Raw genomic sequence first — 6,000 nt, forward strand, 5'->3', positions numbered from 1 at the left:
ATATAGAAGAACAACAAACAAAATATATGAAACAAATACACCTATATTATATGCATATTTTACATTTCAATCATAAGCCAAACAAGAAAACTTTATAACCAATCAATTCTTCTTTAAATCTTTATGGAAATTTTAATAATCATGTCAATCCTTCAATGAATTCTTAGATGTTTCTTTCTTTTTTTTATTTCAAAAATTGTAATTAAAAGAATGAAGTTGATTTTCAAAAAGAAATTTGTTTACTAATAATATTAATCAGTTATGAAAATAACGTAATCAATTGATGGTCTTCAGCTTTGAAAACCTGTAAATGTGTTATGTATTATGTTTTAATTGATTAGATAATCAATTATTATAAATCAATGGTAGAAATATAGTTTGAAATGAATCATTTTCATGTCAATACTAAACTTAATTGATTTTTTTGTGATTAATTTGATTTTAAAATCATTATAGCTTGGCTTACAACATTTCTAAACGGAATAAATAACTAATATACTTTTGCAACTATTTTATAAACCAAAACTTTAAGACTAAATATCAGGTGCAATATTTGCTTTGGACATCATACAAAATAATAACTTTATCTTCTTTATTAACAGTAATCATTCAAAAAATATCTTGGTAGGCCTAATGGCATCGCAGTGAAAAGTGTTTTCCACCGTACTAATTTTTTTTATGTCTATTGAAGAACTGAACAATTATTATGAGAATAAGTAAATAAATTTGATGAGATAAAAGGAAAATTATGATATTGTTTACACTAAGAAAAAGATAATAAGATTTTAAAATAAGTTTATAAAAATTTATATTTTTATTCTCATGAGTGTAATAAATTAAAAAACATTTTCATAAATAAAATTCGGTAATTACTATTTTACAGAATAAATGTGATATAAATTTAAATATAAATAATAAAAACTATATTAAAATAAAATTAAATTGTTATTTAAAATTAAAAATAATAATAATTATTATTATTATTATAATTAAGCATGTTATACAGCTGTCATCTTCAACCGTCCATAAAGTCAATCTTTTCCTACACCTGTACATCTATGGAAACCTCCGGCCTACACTTTTTTTCAGCTTCTTCATCTTTACCAACCTCTTTCATCACTTCTACAATCCAGGCACCACAGTCCACACCCACACGAGGATCATTTGGTAAATTTACTTTTCAACCCTTCAAATATTTTTATCTCAGTCAGGATGGATTAAAACCTCTCTCTCCCAAGTCCACACCCGCATATCTCCATAAACAAGGTTCATCCGCTCTCTCCCTTCATAACCTAACAAATAAAAAACAATATAAAGAAAATAATAATAATAATAATAAAAGAAAAATGATAACATATATAATCCGTAAAAGAGTAAGTGATATAAAATTAAATAAGAACAAACTTGTTTTAGAAAAAAGAGTTTAAAGATAACCATCATGGATTCACAACGATAAGAAGAAAATGATTGAGAATATTCATCACCCATAAATTAAGAAATTTCATATAATCATGGCATAATATTTCATATAAAATTTTAATTAAATTTAATGTTTATGTTTTTTTATATATGTCATTTAACTTTTTCATTTATATTTTCAGACTCTTAGCTTATTCTTAAATTTGTAATGTATGAAAGAATAAAAAAAATATTTTATAAATATTTATCATCTAAAGAATTAGGTTTATATGAATGGATTAATCTATACTTTAATAATTAGTATTATATATATAAATCTACTATAAATCATTTTGCGGACAAATTTCCTTAGTTTTTTAGTCATTTAATATTTTAAATTTTTTCTTTTTATATTTTTTGTCACATGTTTTCAGAGTATGTAATATATATTTTTACTCATGATTTATATTTAAATTATTAATTATTTGATTATTTAATATTTTTTATTTCATAAAATAATATTATTTAAATCAATTAATTCTTTTATTATTATTTTTTCTTTTATGATATTTTATTACTTAGTCATTTAATAAATTTAAATTTTAAAAGTATTTTTTAATTTTATTTTGTAAAATACTATTACTTAAAAATACAATAATAATTTTATCTTAAAAAAATTTCAAGATAAAACATATTTATATTAAATTATAATATTGACATTTTTATTATGGAATACATATTTTAATATGTGAAATTTAAATTAATATTATATAATAAATAACTACACTAACTAATCATATGTAAAATAAACAAAATAAAAACTAACAAAATTAATTGTCTTAAATTAATGGATTTATATGGTTATCGTAAGAGTTTAAAAATATATATTATACATATATTTAATAGAAAAATCTAACAATGAGACATATATCTATTCTAAATTGAAACAATAAGACATATATCTAGATTAAATATATTGAAATCAAACACAATGACATCTAACACTAACATTAACACGTGAAAGTATCTTGTCACGTGCCACTAATAATTTCATGAGTTATATTTGAGTTTGACATATGAGAATAAAAATTTATACAAAAAATAGAAAATTAAAAAAATAACAGATTTACACATGACACAAAATTAATACGGTTAGTAATTTTATTTTTTAGAATTGACACACTTTTTCAAAGTTTATGACTAGGGATGGCAACGGGTCAGGTCGGACATGGATAGTGCCTATCCGTAACCCGATTCGACAAAAAAAAATTCACCCGCTATCCGACTCACTACCTGCACGGATATCCGTTTAAAAAATATTCGTGGGTATTTTAAAACCCGCGGATACCCGTGGATATCCGCGGATATTCACAAATATTTAAAAAAACAATATATTTTAATAAATTATTAAAATAATTTAAATAAAATTACAAAAAATATATAAAATATAATATAAATTAAATTAAATTTAAATTTAAATTCAATTTTAATTAAATTTATTCTTGTGCAATATAAATTAATGTTAATTTTAATTAAATTTAACTTAATAAAATATAAATTATATTTTTATTTTTATTTTTTGCGGGTAGCGGGTAGCGGGTACGGATAGTATAAGACTTGTACCCGACCCGTCTATAAGCGGGTATTAAAATATCCGCTATTCGCGGGTTGTGAGTAGTAAATATCCGCGGATATCAACTATCCGTCGCGGATTTTATCCGCGGATATCCGCGGGCGCGAATTTTTTTGCCATCCCTATTTATGACAAACCTTTTTAAAAGGATGATCAACTTGACACACTCCTACCAAAGTGGAGATCATCAAAGTAATTAAACCCTAATTCTATTTTTTTATGATATTTAATCACTTGGTCATTTATTAAAATTAAATTTTAAAAAATATATATTTTATTTTTATTTCTTAAAATAATATTATTTGAAAATAATATATTTTTATTGATAACACAAATTGTTTATAATGTCATAATAATTTTGTCTTAAAAAAATTGTCTAACAAAAAATTACATTTATTTTTTTATATCAAATTATAATATAAATATTCTTATTGTTAAATATATTTTTATATTTATATTTGTAAAACATTAGTCAATGTCTTAATTAGACGAGTCTAGAAATAAACATTACATAAATTATTTATATATTGACTAGACGATTATAACAGTTACATAATATAAGTATTTTCACAGACAAATTATACAAGTTTATTACTACACATTAGATAAATTTGTTCATTCACTTATTAGATAAATATTGCAATATACGTTAGACAATATGATTCATAATGAATATAGTAAAAAACATTAAATTAGTATAACAATACGCATTAGATAAATTTATTCATACACTAATTAGATGAGTCTAACAATATATGTTAGACAAGTTTCTTCATACACACATTAAACAAGTGTATTAATATATTATAATATTTTATCCATTATATGATTAAACGAATCTTGTAACATACATTGTACAAGTTTGTTCATATACTGATAAGACTAATCTAAAATTACACATTAAATGAGTAATTCATATATTGTTTAAACTAGTCTAACAATACATATTAAATTAGTTTATCAATGTACTTATTAAATTGTTCTAACAATACACATTATATTAGTATATTCATACATTAATTATATTTTTAGTGAGCTTATTTTTTTACATATTTTTCACACATCATTTATATTTTTAAAGAGTCTGTTCTATATTTTTGCACATATTTTATCCTTTGTATTTTTGGAAATTCTATTATTTATATTTTCTTTATTGAGACATTGCTATAAATCATTTTTTGATTTTATAAATTTAAAAATATTTATTCTTTTTTTCTTCAACATCTAAATCTCTTTTAATAAACACACAAACAAGTATTAACTCATGACACAAGTTTAAAAGTAATTATATAATTAAATAATTAAAGAAATATACAATTATAATGAAGATTGTTTTACAAGATATTTTAACATAAGTGAAATTAATATAAATATAATATCTTAGTAGGTTATATTAAAAATTACATATGAAAAAAACATATATTATTGATACATAATTATTTTAAAAATTTTAAATACATCATAGTAGTTTTAATTGTTAGATCTAAATTTGTTAAAAGTTATTTTAGATGAGATAAAAATATACAAACGAAGTCTATACTTCTGAGAATATATTTATATTTTGGGATAGATTGTAAGAAATAAAAAAAAATCTTTTATATTAATTAATAAAAGGTCAGAAATTATTCTTCTAAAAACACATACTAAACTGATCATGAACTATTTTAGATCTGTTAATAATAACATTGCTAAATTATTTTTCAGAAAGAACGAATGTGAAAATGTTTTTTTCTCATATTAAAGGAATTCACCAAGATAATTAAACCATGAAATGAAAAAATAATGCATTTTAAACGTTAACTTGATAGTTATAGATTTTTGTTTTAGAAAATAATTTTACTAAATTGAATTGAGCTGTATTTTTTTGCTCTACAGAAGAAATATAATTTGAAATAGTTGAATAAAAAAGAGTGTGTTAAAATATATAACTTAATCGAAATAAATTTATCAACTAAAGAAAAAACTAATTTAAGGATTAACACACTTTTATCTAGTCACACATTACAATTTTTGTCATAAATCTGGTGTCAGTTTTGTGAAGTACTAACTCTGAGTAAGATGAGATATTTGAGAAACGAGGAAAGTGGATGCTACTGGAATGTCTCTAAATATCTTATAAGGAAGGATGAAAAAATGGACAGTTGGATGTGTAGACAGCAGAAGTAGAGTGTATAGTGTGTGTGAATGTGGCAAGTGAAAGAAAAAGAAAGATTTTGAATTGGTAATGTGTAATGAGGAGTTATTGAAGGTATTAAGGGGAACGTAGCACGTTTAAGTGCCACAGATGCAACGCAGAAGACACCAAAAGTGGTGGAATCTGGTTGGTCTCATAACACATCCAAAAGCCCACCTCTTTTTTCCTCCTACACGTGAATAACTGTGCACCAGCTTACCCATAAAAGGCAGGCCACGTAAGCCAGAAAATCTTACACCTCCAATCATATTTTGCCACGTCACCAGATAAGACCCTTTTTCCATATACCTTATATAAGCTTTTGCAGCAGGTAAGGTATGGAAACCGAATAATCCTGTACCTACACATCCACGTCTCTCTGTCACGGCCATACTTAGTAAGATTTTCATTACCCAATTACCATATTGCCCCATCTCCATGTAAAATTATCATCTCCAACAACAAACAAATCATGTATATTATTTTTCTTCTAAAAAGACAACAAAAAGATATTGTTTAATAATATTCATTCGCTTTGCTAATTTCGAAAAAAATGTTTCATTTTAATGCATTTATTTATGAATTGTGAGAGCACAACAATGTGTTTTAATGCAAATAATGGTAACAGTTAAGTAATGGCCGGCTCTATACCAAAAAAAAAAGTTTTAGTTTTATATTGTATTAAGTTTTAAAATTTAGAATGAAAAATGATAATTGAGTGATGTTAAAAATGAAAAAGTGAGAAAAAGATTTGAGGAAGAGGGGAGAGGGATATTATAGTAAAAGAACAAGGTAA

This window comes from Vigna angularis, chromosome 1, assembly GCF_016808095.1.
Source record: "Vigna angularis cultivar LongXiaoDou No.4 chromosome 1, ASM1680809v1, whole genome shotgun sequence".
Taxonomy (NCBI): Eukaryota; Viridiplantae; Streptophyta; class Magnoliopsida; order Fabales; family Fabaceae; genus Vigna; species Vigna angularis.